Source organism: Heterocephalus glaber, unplaced genomic scaffold (assembly GCF_053883595.1).
Source record: "Heterocephalus glaber isolate CG9 unplaced genomic scaffold, H.glaber_assembly_v1.0 deba00000122, whole genome shotgun sequence".
In the NCBI taxonomy this organism is placed as follows: Eukaryota; Metazoa; Chordata; class Mammalia; order Rodentia; family Bathyergidae; genus Heterocephalus; species Heterocephalus glaber.
Genome location: NW_028258138.1, coordinates 18,457,840 through 18,479,155, shown reverse-complemented (window position 1 = coordinate 18,479,155; position 21,316 = coordinate 18,457,840). Strand labels below are relative to the sequence as shown.

Here is a 21,316-nt window from a genome sequence, read left to right as displayed (position 1 = left end):
GGACCCGGATTTTCTTTGTTGGTAAGTTTTTCATTACATTTTCAATTTTATTGATTGATATTGGGTTGTTTAGAATTTTTAGGTCTTCTTTGTTCAAATTTGGTAGTTCATATGTATCTAGAAATCTGTCCATTTCTTCTATGTTTTCCATCTTATTGGCATATAGGTTCTCAAAGTAGGTATTGATGATCCTCTGGATTATTTTCTTTTTTTGACAAATCAAGATTTTATTTAGTATGAGAGTGGGGGGTCATTTAAGATCCAAGTCCTAACAAGTAGCTTACAAGAATAGTTATTTCTTCTTGCTGTTTTGATACTTAACTGTCATATGAGATTCTGTATTACACAAAAGGCAAAATGACTTTTGACACAAGTTTTTCTATAAAAAAGAACACATATAAAGGCTTCCCTAACTTCAACAGTGAAAGTTATTGTTATCTCTAGTGTTTACTAGGTTGCTTGTGACCCCAAACAGTAAAGGTAAAATATGAGATTTTTACGTTCACTAAAATCTAAAAAATATGCTAGGAAAATAAAGATACAGTAAACAATGATATAAAGGAGGCTGCAATTCACCGAGAAGCATTACTTAAATGACCCAACTATCCTTGGTGGCAGAAAGCAACTTAGTCAGAATACATACTTGTGCTACTGGAGAGGAGTTAAACTGAACCACTTTACCTTCTGGCCAAATTAAAATGCTATTTTTCAATCCTATTTTGCTTGAAACAAAACAATGAATATAGGTTAAGATCAATTTTCCTCCTGTTTCTGGATCTGAATTTGCAGCTAATTATAGGGCATGGCCTGTCTGTCAACTCCCTTGTACATATACACATACATACAGACATATATATATATATATACACACATAGTAACTAAGGTATTACTTATACAATCATTAAAAGATGTTCTTTGAACATATTAGCAAGTGCTATACCTTTTAATTAAATTTTCCTTAAATAACCAAGCACTGAAAACCTAATAAAAATGTTAATTATCTTAAAATGGTTGACATTCTTTTCCCCTTAAATAGTCTAAGCCAGAACAGGTCTTTTGTAGACATGCTTATTTTTATTCCAAAGGGCATGTAATTGATTCCCTGTCAATTTTATTTCCAAACAGAAATCCCCATATAAATAGTCAGTGTGTATTAAATTTGTGATAGTGTTAGTCTTCTAAACCTCTTTTACAAATAAATAAAGGGAAGATGTAAAATAATGGGATTTGCTTGGTGAATATTAATTGTGAAATTTCTTCTTCTTTCTAAACTTTTTTCCTGCTGCATTTGCTGCTTTTTCAGCCATGATCTCTGAGTACTTCCTTCGGTTATATCTTCTGAACTCAGAATCAGCCAGCAGTTCTTCCACAACAGTCCTTTTCCTTTGCTTCTTGGGAATTCGTGAATGGTAGAAATCAGCTGGATTGTCAACAACAGTTCCAATCTGGAAGTACTTAGGGAAGCCATCTCGGTCATTTTTCTTGTCAAATCATTTTGGGTCCATGCTTGCTCTCATCTTCAGAGCTTTGAGATCATTTTTAAGTTCATCAGTCAATTCTGGAGCTTTCATTCCAAACCAACCATCACCTGCAGGTTTTTGTCGCTCTTTCCTGAGTTTTTTCTGAAGTTGATGCTTTGATTCACTATATGGTGGGACACAATAGTTTTTTTCAAAATCAGATGTAATAACAGCTTTCTGTAGAAGTTCATTTTTCTTTTTCTCCTTGATCTGTGTTAGAGTTTTCTTCTTAGACTGAAGTTTTTCTGCATTGAAATTAATGTACACACCACCCAACTACTTGATACTCAGACCAGGGTCCATACTGCTACTTGTCAACTTCAGAAGTTTAGACCTTGTGTTATTTAGTAAGTCATCTTCATCACTATACTCATCTTTATTTCTGTCACTGTCTGATGGTTCTTCTTCACTATTTTCATCCTCCTCCTCTTCTTTTTCTTCCTCAGTGGAAACCTCACTTGCCTTATCTTCCAAGTAAAAATTTTTATCAGCATTCAATCCAGGAGTTGTGTCAATTACAAAGAATGCATTGTCCTGAGATGTATTTTCTGAGTTTCCATTTAATGATTCCTTTTGACCACTATTTTCAAAAAAACACACAGTGTCCTCTTCACTTTCACTACTTTCAGATTGCCGGCTTCAATCACTGCTGAGAACTAGTAAGACAGAATCATCTATATCCTGAGAGTGATTGAGCTCAGATTTGCTTAGTCTGATATCACATTCAAGATCTACACTCCTTTCACTGTTGTTGTCCTCACTGACAACTTTATTTGTGGACTCTTCATCATCATTACTGTGACGACTACTGAACTTTGTCAAGTCACTTATTTTTATGGTGCTTTTTCTCTCTTCATTCCATCTGTTCACTTCTACAACTGCAAATGTTTGAGCTAATGATTTCATTACAGCTTCACAGTTCAGATTTGAGGGCTTTGATATGATTTTATTATTTTGAGGGGTTGAATGATTTTGAGAAACTAACTGAAGGCTAGGGTCCTTAAGTTTAGAAAGACATTTCAACTGAGAACTTTCATCATTTTCCTTTCCCTCATCTGTTACTCTGTTTTCCTCTTCACCAAACTCTGAGAGGTCTGTCTGGTATCAGAATCCTCTGACTTCATAGAGATATCCACGATTTGCTTTTCATTTTCTGGTACAATCAGTATATTTATTCTCGGTTTGTGCCTGTGATTTCCTTGGCATAATCTTGGTTGTTCTCTTATGTGTAATTTCAGGGAATGAAATGTCAGAGCATGATGATTCAGCATCAGATATGGCTTCGGCATATGATTCTTGGCTTTGACAGGTTAGTGCATTAGCCTTACTTCTGGTTCTGGTCATTTCTGGGGAAGGCACAATTCTAGAAATACCTGAAGCATGAGATTCTGCTTCAGAGACAACTTCTTCAGCAACAGACTCACTTAATGGAATTATTTTCTGCTTTTTTCTTGCAATGGACACTGGAGTAGGTGCAATTATGATCTGCCTTCTCCTAGTTATTCTTAGAATGGGCTCCTACATCTCAGCACAATTTGACTCTGCACCAGAGAACTCTCCATCAGTAGATGGTTCAGTTGTCTCTGCTAATGAGCCTGTAGTCCTATTCTTCCTCTTTTCTGTTTTAGGAGGTCTAGAGATTGAACTTTGTTCCCCAGCAGTCTGTGATTCAGCTGTACTTTGGTTATCAGGTCCAGATTCCTTCTTGCTTTCTGGATGTGCTTGAATTCCTTCAGCAGCAGAACTCTTCTGCGGGGGCCTGTCGGCCAAAGTGACTTGCATTCTGGCCCGAGAACGGGCAGCCCTGTAACCACCATTTTTGCTGCCTTCGGATTCCCTGAAGCTACCACAGCTTCCCTGGGCTCGAAGGCCCCAATCCTCTGGATTATTACTGGATCTGTTTTAATTTCACCTTTTTATTCCTAATTGAATGGTTTGGGGCTTTTTCTTTCCTTCATTTTTATAACATTGGCTAAGGGTTTGTCAATTTTGTTTATTCTTTCAAAAAACCAACTCTTGGCCTCATTGATTTTTCTATCATTCTCTTAGTCTCCATTGCATTGATTTCTGCTTGTATCTTTATAATTTCATTCCTTGTATGATCTTTTGGTTTGTCTTGCTCTTCTTTTTCTAGAAGCTTGAGGTTTAGCTCTAGGTTGTTTATTTGCGCTCACTCATTTTCCTAATGTGAGTATTCACTACTATGAATTTTCCTCCCTTGCTTTCATTGTATGCTATAAATTCTGATATGTTGTATTGGTGACCATTTAATTTAGAAACTGTCTAATTTCTTCTTTAATTTTCTCTGTGACTCATTGGTTGCTCAAGAGTATGTTGCTCAATTTCCATGTGTTTATGAAGTTTTTGTGGTTTCTTTTGCTATTGATCTATTTTATCACACTATGATCTGATAATATACAAAGGATAGCTTCAATTCCTTTACATTTATTTAAACATGTCTATGAACAAGTATATGGTCTATTTTGAAGAATGACCCATGTGCGGGTGAAAAAAATATGTATTTTGATTTTGTGGGGTGGAACATTCTGTAGACATCTGTTAAGATCATTTGTTTAAGAATTTCATTGAATTGCAGTATTTCATTGTTTTTTTTTTCTTTATCTATTTGTGACAGTGGGGTTTTGAGGTCCCCCACTACTATTTTATTAGTGCTTATGTGATTTTTCATGTCTGTTAATATTTGTTTCATAAACTTGGGTGCACTAGTATTTGGTGCATATATATTTATGATTGCCATCTCTTCCTCTAGGATTTTTCCCTTTAAAAGGACATAGTGGCCTTCTTTGTCTATCTTAATTAGTCTTGGTTTGAAATCTATTTTACTTTCAAATAGGATAGCTACTCCTGATTTTTTTTTCAGCTCCTGTCACATGGAGTATTGTTTTCCACATTTTAACTTTCAGTCTATGAGTTTCTTTTTGAATTAATGTGTTTCTTGTATGCAGCATATTGTTGGATCTTGTTTCTTGACCCATTGTGCCAGTCTATTTCTTTTGATTGGTGAATTGAGATCATTAACATTGATGGTTATAATGATATGTATTGACTTATTCTTATCATGATGACTTCCCTTCCTCTTTTTTGGATTCTCTCCCTCTGCATTTAACTTCTTGTTTGTCTGATGGATGGAATCATTCCATTGGGCTTCATGGGGCTGTGACTTTTATTGTCTTTTCCTAGATATTTTTTTAAATTTCTTGGAGTGCTGGTTTGGTATCCAAGAAGTTACTCAGGTGTTCTTTGTTGTGAAAGTATCTTATTCCTCCATTGATTTTGAAGGATAGTTTTGCAGGGTACATCAATCTGGGTTGGAGGTTTTTTTCTTTCAGCTCTTGAAATACTTCACTCCAGGTTCCTCCTGACTTGAGAGTTTGTTTTGAGAAGTCTGCTGTGATTCTGATATGCTTTCCTTTGTATGTAATTTGTTTCTTTTCTCTGTTTGTAAAATTTTGTTCTTCTGTTGGATTTCTGGAATATTAGCTATTATATGCTTAGATGTAGATTTTTTTTTATCATAGCTATTTGGAGTCCTATATGACTCACTTATCTGTATGTCAAATTCTTTTCCAATTTGGGAAGTTTTCTGCCATTAGTTCAGTGAACAGGTTTTTTTTTTTTATGTTGTTTGCACTATCTCCTGTTTCTTCCTTGACTCTGATCGGTTTTATGGTATTATTATTTGCATCATCTAGCAGCTACTGGATTAATTTCTTGTTGACCCAGCCTATTTCTAAGAAATCTTTCTCTTTTTTTCTCCTTAAATTCTTTTATTGGTACATTTTAGGTATATAATATATTTACATTTATGTAATGTATCTTGGTTTTTATTTTTTCCCCCATTACCTGTGTGCCTTTCACCACCTCCATCCTTCCCTATTTACATAGACTTCATTTCCATTTTTTTCTTTTCTCATAATGTTTCCTTTCCCTTCTTTCCTTTCCCTTTCCCCTCCCACGACCCCCACCCCTTTGGACCTTTCCCTACTTCAGAGTATCAGTTATTCATTATTAATCCTTTTAATCATTATTTACACTTTGTTTCCCACACCAGAGAAACTATTTGGTATTTACACATGTGTGTCCTATTTATTTCACTTAAGAGTATGGCCTGAAAATGCATCCATTTACCTATAAATGACTCTAGTTTCTTGTTCTTTATGTCTGAATAGTACTCCATTTTATTAAAAAAACAAAAAACAAAAGAAACACATCTTCTTTATCCAGTTTCCAGTTGATGGGCACTTGGGCTGTTTCCAAGCTTTAGTTATTACAAATTGTACCCCTATAAATGTGGGTGCACATATATTGCTGTAGTATGATTCTTTTAATTCTTTTGGGAAGATATCCAGTAGGGGAATACCTGGGTGAAATGGGACCTCTAGTCCTAGTTCTGTGAGGTGTCTCCATACTGATTTCAATAGTGGTTGCACCAGTATGCACTCCCACCAGCAATGGAGAAGGGTTCCTTTCTCGCCACAACCCTGGCAGCATTTGTTATTTGTTGATTTCTTGATAGCATCCATTCTTTATGGGGTGAGGTGGAATCTCAGTGTTGTTTTCATCTGCATCTCTCGAATGACCAGTGATGTTGAACATTTTTTCATATATTTGTTTGCTGCTTTTACTTCTTTGTCTGAGAAATGTCTGTTCATTTCAGATGCCCATTTTTGAATTGGGTCTTTGAATTTGGGGGTTCTGATTTTTTTCAATTCTTTATATATTCTAGATAGTAATTCTTTGTCTGAGATACAGCTGCTAAAATTTTTTTCCCACATTGTAGGTTATGTCTTAGCTCTGTTGGTGGTTTCTCTTGCAGTACAAAAGCTTTTTAATAAGACAAGGTCCCAGTTGTTGATTCTGTCTGCTAGTTCCCATGCTACTGAAATTTTGTTCATAAAGTCTTTTCCTATGGCAATGTCTTTAAGAGTTCTACCTAACTTATCTTCCAGCAAGTTTAGTGTTTCTGTCTTGATATTTAGAATTTTAATGCACTTCGATCTGAGTTTAGTGTATGATGAGAGGTATAGGTCCAGTTTTAATCTTTGGAAGAGTGAAATCCAGTTTTTCCAACACCATTTATTAAATAAGCTATTTTTTCTCCAATGATGGTGGTTTGCTCCTTTGTCAAAGATGAGGTGGCTGAGTTTGTCTGGAATTGTTTCTGCATCTTCTAATCTATTACACTGATCCTTGAGTCTGTTCATTTGCCAGTACCATGCTGTTTTTATCACAGTAGATTTGCAGTATAGTTTCAAATTGGGATTGTGATACCCCCTGCCATGTCTCTTTTGCCTAGAATTGCTTTTGCTATTCTAGGTTTCTTCTGGTTCCAAATGAATTTTTGAATTGTTTTCTCTCATTCTGTCAAGTATATTGTTGGAATTTCAATCAGCATTGCATTTAATTTATATAGCGGTTTTGGAAGTATTGCCATTTTCACTATATTGGTTCTTCCTACACAGGAACAAGGAATATCTTTCCATTTTCTTATACCCTGCTTGATCTCCTTTATCAGAGTGGTATAGTTTTCAATGTAGAGATCTTTTGCTTCCTTTGTTAAATTGATTCCTAGATATTTCAGTTTTTGGATGCTATTGTAAAAGGAATTGTTTCCATAATTTCTCTCTCAGTGAGTCTGCTATTTGTGTATAAGAAAGCTATTTTTTTTTGAGTGTTGACCTTATATCCATCTACTCTACTGAATCTGTCAATTAAGCGTAGAAGTCTTTTGGTGGAGCTTTTTGGGTCTTCTACATAAAGTATCATATCATCATCAAATAATCACAGTTTAACTTCTTCCTTTCCTATCTTTATTCCTTTTATTTCTTTCTCTTTTCTAACTGCTGTGGCTAATGTATCCAGAACAACATTGAACAGGAGTGGTGATAGTGGGCATCCTTGTCTTTTTCCTGATTTAAGCGTGAAAGTTTTCAGTTTTTAACCATTTAGTATGATGTTGGCTGTTGATATTTCATAGATAGCCTAAGCAAGTTGAGATAAAGACCTTGTATTCCAAATTTCTGTAGGGTTTTTATCATGAATGGGTGCTGGATTTTGTTGAATGCCTTTTCTGCATCTATTGAGATGATCATGTGGTTTTTGTCCTTGACTCTGTTAATATAGTGTATTACACTTATTGATTTATGGATGTAGAACCATCCTTGCATCCCTGGGATAAATCCAACTTGATCAGGGTGTATGATCCTCTTGATGACCCTCTGTATTCTGTTTGCCAGTATCTTCTTGAGGATTTTTGCATCTATGTTCACTAGGGAGATTGGGCTGTATTTCTCTTTTTCAAATGGGTCTTTCCCTGGTTTTGGAATCAAAGTAACACTTGCTTCCAGGAATGAATTTGGAAGCCTTGCTTCCCTTTTAATATCTTTGATGAGTTTAAAGAGTAGTGGCAATAGTTCTTCTTTAAATGTCTTGTAGAATTTAGCAGTGAAGCCATCAGGACCTGAGGTTTTTTGGTTGGTAAATATTTTATTACATTTTCAATTTCCCTCATTGTAATTGGGGTATTTATAATTTTTATATCTGCTTCATTTAACTTTGGCAATTCATATGTATCTAGGAATCTGACCATTTCTTCTGTGTTTTCCATTTTATTATAGTACAGGCACTCAAAGTAGGTATTTATGATCCTCTGGATTTCTGCTGGGTCTGTTGTGACTATACCTTTTTCATTCTTAATTTCCTGGATTTTAGCCTTTTCTTTACTCTTTTTGCAAAGGTTGGCTAAAGGTTTATTGATTTGATTTATTCTTTCAAAAAACAAACTCTTTGATTCATTAATATTTTGTATCATTCGCTTAGTCTCCATTGCATTGATTCTGGTCTGATCTTTATAATTTTCTTTTTTATATGAGCTTTGGGTTGTTATGCTCTTCTTTTTCTAGGAGCTTTAGGTTCTGCATTATGTTATTTATGAGTTCTCTCTGTTTTCCTAATATGGGCATTCACTGCTATGAATTTCCCACGTAGAACTGCTTTCACTGTGTCCCATAGATTCCTGTATGTTGTACTGGCATTATCATTTACTTGTAGAAATCGTCTAATTTCTTCTTTAATTTTGTCTGTGACCTGTTGGTTGTTCAGGAGGGTGTTATTCAGTTTCCATGTGTTTGTGGGAGCTTTGTGGTTTCTTATGTCATTGATCTCCAATTTTACTGCACTATGGTCTGATAATATACAGGGGGTAATTCCAATTCTTTTACTTTTACTTAGACATGTCCCATGACCTAGCTTGTGGTCTGTTTTGGAAAATGACCTGTATGTAGCTGAAAAAAAAATCAGTATTCTTATTTTGTGGGGTGCAACACTCTGTAAACATCAATTAAGACCATTTATTCAATAACTTGGTTCAGTTCTAGAATTTCCTTCTTAATTTTTTGTCTAGATGATCTCTTTGTGACAGTGGGGTATTGAGGTCCCCTACTACAGTTATTTTAGTGCTTGTTTGGTTTTTCATGTTCATTAATATTTGGTTTGTATATTTGGAGGCATTTGTATTTGGTGCATAAATATTTAGGATTGTCATCTCTTCCTCTTGGATTGTTCCCTTCACAAGGATGTAGTAACCATCTTTGTGTCTCTTAATGAGTTTTGGTTTGAAATCTACTTTGTCTGCAAATAAGATTGCTATCCCTGCTTTTTTCTGGGCTCCTGTTGCATGGAGAACTGTTTTCCATCCTTTTACTTTCTGTCCATGAATTTCTTTTTGTTTTAGGTGTGTTTCTTGTATACAGCATATTGCTAGGTTTTGCTTCTTAATCCATTCTGTCAGTCTGTTTCTTTTGATTGGTGACTTCAGGCCATTAACATTGGGAGTTATAATTGATAGATATTGACTCATCCTTGCCATGATGTTTTGTTGTTGTTGGCTCTTTTATTTCTGCCCCCGCCTTTCCCTTTTCTTACCTTGCCTGGTGGCTTCCCTCTGTTGGGCCTCATGGAGTTGTGACCTTCATTGTCTTTTTCTAGGATATTGCATAAAATTTTTTGGAGTGCTAGTTTGGTGTTCATGAAATTACTCAGGTGTTCTTTGTCATGGAAGTATCTAATTTCCCCATCGATCTTGAAAGATAATTTTGCAAGATACAACAGTCTAGGTTGGAAGTTATTTTCTTTTAGGGCTTGAAATACTTCACTCCAGGCTCTCCTTGATGTGAGGTTTTGTGTTGAGAAGTCTGCCATGATTCTGATGGGCTTTCCTTTGTAGGTGATTTGTTTCTTTTCTCTAATTGCCTGTAGGATTTTGTTCTTGTGTCGAGTTGCTGGGATCTTGACTATTACATGTCTAGGTGTAGCTTTTTTTGATCATGGCTAGTTGGAGTTCTATATGCCTCGCTTATCTGTATGTCCAATTCTCCACTTCCGTCTGGGAAGTTTTCAACTATTACTTCTGCAAACAGTTTTTTTATGTCAATTGTATTTTCTGCTGCTTTTTCGTGGACTCCTATCAGTCTTATGTTCTTCTTTGCATCATCTAGTAGCTGCTGGATTGATTTCTCATGGTCCCTTGCTATTTTTAAGAAATCTCTGTTTTCATGGTCCTTAACTTCAATCCTCTCTTCTGTATTTGATATTCTATCTTCAGATGCTCTTAATCTGCTCTGTATGCTTTCAGTGAAGTTTGTAATCTCCTGAATATCTGTTTCAATCTGTTTCATGGATTCCATTTCTTTCTTATATTGGGTGATCATGGTTTCCATTTCTTTCTTATGCTGGGCATTCATGGCTTCCAGCATGTTTCTGAGCTCATCTATTTTTTTTATCTGTCTCTGTTCTAGAGCTTCTAATCATGCCTTTCACTCTCCTCACCATCTCTGTAGTTATCTGGGAGATTATTTCTGTTTTGAATTTTTCTAGAGCCTCATTCATCTGTTTTGTTACTTCCTGTCCTATCAGTTCAGGGTGTCCAGGTGGTAGATTATCAGACTTTTCCACCTCGTTTCCCCAAGAATTTGCCTTTTTTTGGTGTGGAAGCCTGAGTTTGTGCCTTGCTTAAACGTCCTCTCATTTTTGTTTTTGGTACTGTCATTGGTTTAATTCCTGGGTTGATATTTCAGAATTGCTTAGTGTATCTTTGTTGCTTGTGTTTAGAACCCTTGTGGAATGATTGCTTTTCAGAGTTGTCTTCCAGATATAGTTGGTCATTAGATTTTAAGACTCTAATGACTCTGAGTCTATCTCATTTTCTTTATATCAGGAAGGCAATCACAACATCATAGCCCAAATGATACAATCAGCAACACCATAGCTTCAAGCACAGCTTAGAAAATGACAATTTGCAATAGTTATTAATCTATCACATTTAGCTGTGTGAATTAAATCAAACTTGTGGACCAACCCAACATATGTTTATAGTGAATAAACTCTTCAATATAGCAACTTTACCCTTTGGGATGGGGAGTTAGAAGGAATTGAGGATGGAGAGACAGGTAGGTAGAAGGATCAGGAAAGGTTAACGTTGATCCCAGAAGATGCAGGAAGATCAAACAAACTCTAAGAAACTGTTGAAGGCAAGAGGAAAAGGCAGAATGAAAGAACAAAGACATGAACAGAACCACCTAACAGCAATAGGGAGGCTAGATACTGTATTTACTTTCCTTTAAAACTAATGATAATCAAGAGAAAGAAAAAGAGAAGAAAAGAAAAATAAAGGAGAATTCGATCCAGAAAGGAACAAAAAGGGAGATGAAGAGCAATGTGGGACAGCGAGAGAATGAGAGAGAGAGAGAGAGAGAGAGAGAGAGAGAGAGAGAGAGAGAGAGAGGAGAAAAGAAAGGAAAAAAGAAGAGAAAAATAAAAATTTGAAAAGAGTAGAAATAAATAAAAATTAAGAATTAAAAATAAGAAAAAAAAATTTGTTTTTGCAAATAACAAAAAATAAGAGTGAAGGGCCTCCTTCAGGGTATGTCTCTGCTGTCACAGTAGACAACGTGGGCAGCTGTGTGCAGAAACAAGTCAATGAGTCTCAGCAAGCCAGAAGCAGACTTGTGAGATTCAGGCAGATTTCTGGCTGCTAGTCCCAACCCTGTCCTCCCACAGGGTTGAACTCTGCAAGGTTCTACTGCAGGTTCCAGTTGTCCTTCCCCTGAAGATAGTGCAGGTTCCAATGGGAGGTGATGATCCCTCCAACTTACCAATTACGGTGGTCTGGTGTGCCTTTATTGCAGAGATTCTCTTCACTTTTCTGCTGAGCTTCAGTTTTCATTGAAGAGCCTCAGAGAGGCCCTCTTTCTGTTGCTCACTTCTGCTCTATCTTGTGGAGCTCAGGACAAGGGCCTTTATGATTCCCTGTGCCTTTGTAGTGTGGAACCAGGTAGCAGAAGAGCCAGGAGGCCAGAGGCATGGGGTGGGGGATGGTGGGGGGGGTGAGTCCTGCAGGCACCCGTGTGGCTAAGCAGAGAGGAGGGACAGAGTGAGGGCTTTAAGCCACGCTGGGGTCCTCACCCTGCAGTAAGAAGTCTTTCTTTTCCTGGTCACTAATTGCAGTCCTGTCTGCTATATCTGATATTCTGTCCTCACATTGGCTCTTTCTGGTGCATAAACTTTCAATCGAGTTTTTAATCTCCTGGATATCTGTTTGCATTTGTTTTATGTATTCCATTTGTTTCCTATACTGGGATTCCACCAAGTTTCTGAGCCCTTCTGTTTTTTTATCTGTGTCTGCTCTAGAGTTAGTAATCATTTCTATTACTATGGACACTGTCTTTGTTGTTATCTGAGAAATTTTTTCTGATTTTATTTTTTTCCAGATCCTCTTTCTTTGCCAGTTCAGGCACTGTAAGTGGTTGAGTTTCATTGTTCTGTCTCATTGTCCCTTGGTTCCCTTTGGTGATCTGGAAGTCTGGTTTTGAGTCTTGTTTAGGTGTCTTCTTATTTAAACCAGTGCAGTCTGCTGTGCCTTTACTGAGGTGATTCTTTGCTCTCCCAGTGGACTTCAGTTCTAAAGAAGTCTCAGAGAGGTCTTTTCTCTACTGCCCACTACTGCACCAATTTCCGGGGTCAGAGTGATGACCTTCTGGATCCCCATGGTGTGTTCTTGTCCAAGCTGGCTTCTGGTTGAGGCCTGAGCACACTTAGCAATGGTATCTGGGCCTCTAGCTGGGTCCTATGCACCCCAACCACCATTTTCTGGGTGGGCTTCTGCCTCACTTTTATATAATTTTTTAAAGAAATTTCATTCTTGTTTTTCAATATCAAATTGTTAAATAACAATAGGGACCATTATGTGTATATTTCTACTGAGCTGAGAGTATATGTGTGTTCATTTGTAGGTGTGTTAATAAATATCCCTTTATGAAAGATTGTAGCTCACAGAGTATTCATAACACATAAAAAAATTTAATCTTAATTAATGAAATACTAGACAATTGCATATTTAAATTGCAATACTTTATTTCAGGCAGGAGCAGCACCACTGAGCTACATCCCAGGACCTTACAACACTTTATTCCAAACTTTCAGCCAAGGAAGATTTTCTACTGTGTATTAACATTCTTGTAAAATGTATTTAACAAATCAGTTGAAAGAAGGTTAAAATGGAAAAGACAAAATAGTGAAGCAACATTTGGAGACTGCAAATAACATGATTCATATTTCCAGTTTCAGTTTGTTTCCTTTATTTAAATGAATAGTCCTCAAGTTTACAAAAACAAAAAAGAAATAGCTGGAGAAAATCCTTGAAGAAGCTGTATAGATTTATCTCTTGAGAAATTACATCACATTAAGTATGGAAACGCTTGACTACTAATTGGAACTGCTTCACAATTCTAAAATGAAGCCTTATGATTTAACAGAAGTCTGGATAAGAATATGAACTCTGCTTTCTATCCCTAGTTAAGTTTTTTCTCATTATGTAAATTTCTAGGTATACTTTCTTATGCTATATTTTTATTCCTTCCAAAAAGAAGAATTACCACTTTCCCTTCCAGTTTTTTCATTTAAATTTGGGTCAAATCTTTTTGTACATGTAGGTATTCAAACAAGAATTTTTTTAATTAAGAGCCAGGCCTTCTGTCACTGATGACAGAGTATTGAACAAGAAAGTCACATTCTGCTTTTCAGGGAGGCAAGAAATAAATGAATATTTTAACTAAATGAGATGCTTGTGATAAGTGTTTGAAATACATAAGGAGCTCTGCTAAAATAGAGAAGAGGAGAGAAATATTTTGAATTGATGATTAAGGTATAGCTTCCTTAGGATTATTACACTAAAACTGACAGTATGATTTATAAAGCATCCAAAAATATAGATGCTGAAAATAGCCAATTTAAAAGCCTCAATGAGGTATATGGAACTTGACTATCTAATCAAATAAAGAATTCCAGTGAGATTTGGGACATAAATGGCCTAATCCCAGGAGTCCCTTCATATGAGACCATGGAAATCATTACCAGCTAGAGAAGAAACTGTAAAATAGACTACTTCACCCTATCCCTCTAATGATTTAGTCCACTATGACCATGTTTTCCAACTTTCTTTGTTATTAGCTATGGTTATGTGACTAAGAGCAACCAGGAAAATATAGACATAAGTGTTTCATGCTATTTGGAGGCCTAAAAATCTCCCATATAATTTTCTCTAGATTTGATTTAGAAGTTGACTATGGAATTGAATAAAACCATAGAGTAACAAGAGCTTGGGTTACTAACTTGCAATTGGAAAGAGTTCCAGTCAATGTCCGGAAGCTGATTTTGACTTCTTGTGAGCAAAAAGTAAACATCTACTATTTCACCCCCACTGAAAGATCCATGTTTCTCTGCTATAATAACTAAATGACCTAATTCAATAAAATATTTGGATTATATTTCTATGGTAATAGAATATATAGTTTTAAATAATAGTGGTGGTATAAAACTTCATATTTCTAACATTTTCCTAATACTATGTTGTAAATAGATTATCAGGGAACAAGAGCAAGGAAATTAAGAGGCCACTGTAATACACCAGACAAGTGGTGACAGGGTCTTTGGCCAGGGTGGTAGTCACTCAGATGGGAGAAAATGAACAAAGATTTAAATGATTTTAGGCCCAAACCAACAAACTGTGTTGATTGAGGGGGAAAAAAATGAGAGCAAATTTTCAATGACAGGATTTGTTTTCCACTTATTTAAATGACTTTAAAATTTTTTAAATAGTTTTAATGACAGAGAAATGTTCAAAAAGTTTTGCCATGATCTTCCATGTAATTTTACCCAATTTTCTCACTGTGACAATCTTCTATGACTCTGTTACTTTTGTCTCAACTACACAACTAACAAATGTACATTACTGTTATATTGTACAGTTCATTTGCATTTTACTAGTTTTCCTCTAATTTTTTTAATATTACAGAATTTCATCTTGAAATATCATATATTTAGTTGTTATTTGTTCTTATCCTCATCAAGTATCCTCACCTGCTTTTGTGGCATTTGATAGCTGTGAGGGGTATTGATCAGATATTTTGTAGGCTATTTCCCAATTTGAGTCTGTCAAATGATATTTTTTCTCATGGCTAGACTGAGGTTATGGGGTTTTGGTAGGACAATCACGTATAAAGTAACATTCATATTATTACGTCAAGAGTACTAATACCTTATCATTCACATTAATTTTGATCACCTACCAAGGTAGTTATTTCAATTTTTTCCATTGTAAATTTATATCCCCACACCACCTGTTCATAGTCTATTCTTTGTGTTAAAATTTTAAAATCTCTAGGTATAGGTAGGAGGAGTTCATTAAGTCCCAACTCCTTGGCAGTATGTTTAATTATTTGGAATTTTTGTAGAAAATTATTGTCTTTTCCATATAGATATTGATTATATTTATTTTATGTTATCAATGAGTCATAGATATTGGTTTTGATACTTAGTATAACCCCAGCTACTTTACATTGTGCTCATGTCATTACAGCTTTGCCCACTGGGAGCTCTTTTAAATTGGTTCACCTGCCTTCATGACAAGACCAATACAAAATTTTGCTTCTTAAGAACGTCTTTACATTTTGTCACTACTACATGAACCATGATCATTTTAAACCTTCTTTCCTCAGCTCTATAATCAACCATTTCTTCAAGGAGCCATACCTCATTTATTCACCCAACAGAATTAGAAACAAAGAACTGGACCCTAGTTGTGTTCATTGGTACATCATTGCTTTTAGGGCTTCTCAGTGAACAAATCTAGAAAAAAAATATATATATATATGCACCAAAACATACACAGACTAACCAATGAATGCATTCATAGTTATCTACAATTTTTCATTATTTATGAAGCTGTTCATCTGTATCAATATTAGCTGAAACATGAATTCATGCTGACATCTTTAACTCTGATCTAGAACTACATGACTTATTCTAACCTCCCATCTTGCTAATATCTAATCTTCTTTTGAGGTGATCAGAGACCAGGATCAACCATCTGCCATTCATTTACTTATTTGTTCACTCTCAGTGTTCATGTACAACAGTCATATTATTGACTTGTAACTCTGTGAAGCAATTTTATCAACCAGGAGAGGGTGTTTATGTATAGCTTTTTTTGTCCTTTACAGTTGTCTGTCAAAATATCATTTTTTTAATGTTACCAAATCAACACCTCTCTTTCAACCCACTTCAGCGAAAATATTCTAGCTCTTCAGTGAAATTGTCATATTTCTGCAAGACAGTTAATTATTTTGTTACAGACTTCATTCCTTCCTCATATCTTTTGATAGTCTGGATGACTTTTTAAAACTTGCATATAATGGGTTTACTCTCTGTAAAGTACTCTGAGCTTGTAAAAATGAAAAATGCCATGTACCATGACCAAGGTATTGTACAGAATATTTCCAGTACCATAAATATTCTCACTGCTTGCCTTAGTCAAATATTACCCTCTCACCTCTTTAAGATTCTTGACTTGAGCTATTGGATGAATTATGGTACTATTTTTAAAAGGAGAAATTTGTAGGATTATTCAGTTTAGATTTATTGAGTCTGAAGGACTGTAATGACATTCAGGGTCAGGAAGTTATCATCATACTATGCTCCAGCCATGACCAGATTGCTCTCTGAATTTTAGATGTGCCCTGGATATTTCTAAAGGGATGAAGTGCAAGGAGAAAATCATTGAGAGAGGTACAAAAAGTTAAATGAAATATAAGAGTTCTTTTCTCAAGTCAGAGAATATGTTAAAATCCAAAAGCAACTATATTCAATGTCTGTAAAAAGACAGTCAAAAATTTATATTTGAAATAAGTACTGATTTTATAACTTACAGGTTTTAGAATTATAAGCAGTGAACCCAAAAACAAATCTGTGTGGCCTCAATAGTTACTCATTATCTCTAGGTCAGTGTCTTCACAGAATAAAACTATACATCATCTAAAAGCTACTTACCTCATTATGCTGGTTGGAAGAATTAACTAGAACCTCAGAAACAAACCTTGAAAATATTTAAAACCTTAATAAATGTATTATAACTTTAATAGACTTTTTATTATATACAAATGATGTTTTGAAATAAATATACATCACAGTACAGCTAAATCAAGTTCATTGACATAGCCATTATCTTCATATACTCATTTTTTGGTGAGACACTTAAAATCTACTACCTTAGTAATTTTCAAGAATACAATATAAATTAACTGTAGTCACGTATTTCTTTAATTTAAATGAAGTTCTGAATCCTTTGACCAGTATCTTCCCAAACATACCCCATCCCACAAACCCCTGTTAACTATTTTACACTCTACTTCTAAAGTTCACCTTTTTTTAGATTCTGCATATACGGGAGATCATGAGACATTTATCTTTCTGTGCTTGGTTTATTTAATTTAACATAATACCATCCAGGTTCAACCATGTTGCCAAAAATAACAGGATTTTTTTTCTTTTTAAAGACTGAATGGTATTCCCTATATATATACATTTCTTTATCCATTCATCAGTGATAGTTACTTACATTGCTTTCATATCTTGGCTATTATGGATAATGCTACAGTCAACATGGGAATTCAGGTGTCTGTATACCATACCAATATCATTTCAATTAGCTGTATGCACAGGAGTAGAATTGCTAGGTCAATGGCAGTTCTACTTTTAATCTTTAAAATAATAATAGACCTCATTTCAAAGCAGTTTATGTTCACAGAAAAATTGAGCACACAGTACTGAAATTTTCTCATATCCTCACCCCTACAGATGCATAGCCTCCCTTCTTTCATAATCAGCATCTATCAACTATTTTAAGACATTAAAATGTAGGATGCCATAATCACTTTCAATAACAGATAATAAAATATTTTACTTCTTTATTTTCCACTGGAAAACTATATGCCAAAGTGCAGATATTAACAATGGATATAGTGTTTCAAGCCGATTCTTGAAGAAAAATATCCATAGTATTTACCATCTGAATTCCTTCATAAGCAATAATTTTAAAATGTTATGCATTTTGGAAAAAAAGAAATAGCATTGATATCATAATGACCTAAATGACTAATTCTCAACTTAACTCTAACCAGTCCAAGTCTTAAAATTAACATAAATTATTAAGAAGAAAAAAATACAAAGGATCTATCTTCAAACTTTTTACAAAGGAAAATTTACTCAGTCTAATCACCAAAACCTGACTTGAGCTATTGTCAATATTTAACAGTGTGAATACCTAATCATATGCTCTAAGGATGCAGTACAACTATGAATTTTATTTGCAGTCTGTGAAAAGTGCAGTCTGTGAAAAGTTCAGTCAAGTCAACATGGTGCACATAAGGAGCGTGGTTGTTATGACTATGTGCAGTGTCAAGCAGAGTACAGACATTTTTTTATACTCACTGGCATACTGGGAGAATGAATCCATTAAAGGAATCCCTTTGTAGTATCCAGCCACAGAAAAATGAAAGAATTTCTGTTTGGTAGCATATTTTATATGTCATTTTATATACAGAATGTAAATGCCAAAGTGCAAAAAATTCAGGAGTGTTTCCAGTGAAAACCTAATGAATTAGCAGTATTCTACCTCATATAAAAATATCTAAACACAATTTTAGGCCACACTATGCAAAATGCACATATAAAACTAGATGTATAGGATTGATGCTTGAAAACATTATTGGGTTTTATTTTCTTGTCTATCAAAATCTAAAAATGTAATTATTAATTTCAGTAAAAGAAATAGTACTTACAGTGAGTAGCATAAAAGTAGTGAAGAATTATTGAAATAATTCATAACCCAGGTGAGCACAAGACTTTAATTTCTAATATGTAAAGATATACATATGGCTTGGAAAACAACATTGTTTTTTCTTAAACCTTTCAGTCCCAGACTTCATAGTGCTATAAAGAGAAAACAATCTCAAAAAGTGGTACATAAACAAGTTAAGAGCAAAAGAGCTTCTGAACAGAAAAGGGTAAAAGTTGGAATCCAAGCTAATGTCAGGAGTGCAATGCACCTGCCAAATTCTAATGCAACCTATAATCTAAATTTAGGGAGTCTGGCAAAGACTGAATGGGAGTTAAGAAAACTGTTGCTTCTGTTAGGAAACTATGCCCGGATTGTGTTGGCAAGAAGAAACTCTATGCTTCACTATCAATAAGAGAGACAAAAATGAGTAATTTCATCATTTGATCTAGTTAAAAATAATATACTACAAACAAGGAAATCAAAGTAATGTTTTATTCATCATTTCCACCAATGATTTCAGTATGACCCTGGGAGACACTGTTATCCCCTGTGAATGGAATTGAAAGTCCTCCTTATCTATGGACTGGGAGCTCTATTTGATTGGCTTCCTTCAGTGCTAATCCAGAAGAACATCTGCCATCGACTTTCACAGTAGGATGAGACACTTCCTGTGCATAACGCCATTCTTCTAACATAGCATCCTGAGATATTAGAGTAATAGACTGATGTTGTTTCTCCTGTATCTATTCATTCCCTAGCATCATTGATATCTTCTAAATAAATCATAAAAGCCTTTGTATATTAGCCACACATATATAATATGCAAAAGGGTGTTTATTACCTAATGACCCTGGACTCAGCTGGAAAACCTTGTGTAAGGCCAGGCCAGCTGCTGCCACACAGCAACTCTTTCATAAGGCACAAGTTAAGAAACTAGAATCTTGTCACAGAAAAGAAAGCCCAGAAACAGACTCAAGTCCAGGCACAATCTACACATATCATAAAAAGGAATTTTAGTTAGGGAACAAGGGATAGATTATTCAAGAAAAAGTAATCATATATTCGATCAATTCTCAAGAACACACAATTATGGTTGTGCACAGAAGATTCTGGAGTTAGACTGCACAGTGTCATTGTTACCTTTGTAATCTATTTGTCTCAAAAGATTATTTAAACTTGATCACATATTATTAAAACTTGTTCTCACTTTATTAAAATGAAAGAAATAATGCCACAAGTTGAAGAAATTGAGAATCTAGTGACCTCACAAATACCTGTTCTTTAGAAAAGTACCTGACCACAGTAAATATCTAGCAAAGTTAAGTATCATAATTATTGGATATATTATACTCTGATCTCAGTAGCAGAATGTGGTTAAAGTACATATGAAGGTCAATGAAATAAAATACAGTTCTATCTTAGGATGAGGAGGCATTTCTAAATACGATATGGCAGGCTAACAAAAGTATTAAAAAAGGGTAAATGTTATTCTACCACAGTTCTGAGATCACTTAGAAGATAAGCATAACTGTAGTCCCAGCACACAGAGGGTTCTATGTAGGGTGACCTACATAGGGGGTTCTAGGCCAGCCTGGAGTATGTGGTGAGACCCAACACCGAAAGCAAAAGCAAGGACAATAAATAAGTAAATCAATCAATCAATCAATCAATAACTTTGAAGATTTTGTGGAGTAAAGAGTATAAAATAAGTGTTATTCTAAAATACAATTTACAGGGACTAGGAAAGAGAAATGGTTTGAATAAAACTAAAAGACAATCTTTTGCAAACAGACAATGGTGGTGGGACACATTGGAAATTATAACAAGAGGCACAGATGGAGCTCTGCAAATTGAGTATAAAATATAGTAATATGTATACTATGTTCCCAAATTAGAAAGCTGTATTTCTGTATGCAGTGTGTTGGTAAGTATGTGGATGTGTCTCACAAGGAGGGATAGGCCTAAGAATATATGAAAAATAGTGTCAATGATTTTCTCTGGTAGGATTATGGGTATCTTTTGTTTTTATATTTTAGAATTCCTCTGATTTTCTACTGTGTATATATATTATTCACATAATCAGAATGCATCCTAAGAAAGAGAACACATTTCTTTCTAAAAACATTGCAGAAATATAATATAGTCAAGGAAAACTATTAAGGAATTTACTTGTACTGAAATACAAGTAAACTCGTCATATTGGGAAAAATACATCAGATTTTACCCTACTTACAATGTAACAGCTGGTCTGCCACATTTTCATAGATACTGTCAGAGAGACAGGAGATTTCTGGGTCAGTTATTATACACAGTTATAGCAGGAGACAGAGTAACATCTTGTCCTAATTTTATAAAACCAAATTCCCACTGAGTAACATGACGAGACTTAGGTGTTCCCGACTCACATTGTGCTATAAATTACAAGACACTGATAACATAAGTCCCATGATCTTAGATAGCTACCTCAACCACATGAACCCATACTGAGAAACATTAGTTTTGTTGCCCTGAAATTTAAATCCACTCCAAGAAACAAGAATCTCTACCTTTGAAGTTTTCTTGCTTATAGAAGGATCTAGTAAAGAAAATCCAGAGAAAATAGGTT

The 21,316-nt window shown here is 34.9% G+C and overlaps 1 pseudogene; it reads right to left on the bottom strand.

Annotated features, from left to right (window-relative positions):
• Positions 1-1,202: 1,202 nt before the first annotated feature.
• LOC101700008 (deoxynucleotidyltransferase terminal-interacting protein 2 pseudogene) lies at positions 1,203-3,320 on the bottom strand (annotated as a pseudogene).
• Positions 3,321-21,316: the final 17,996 nt, after the last annotated feature.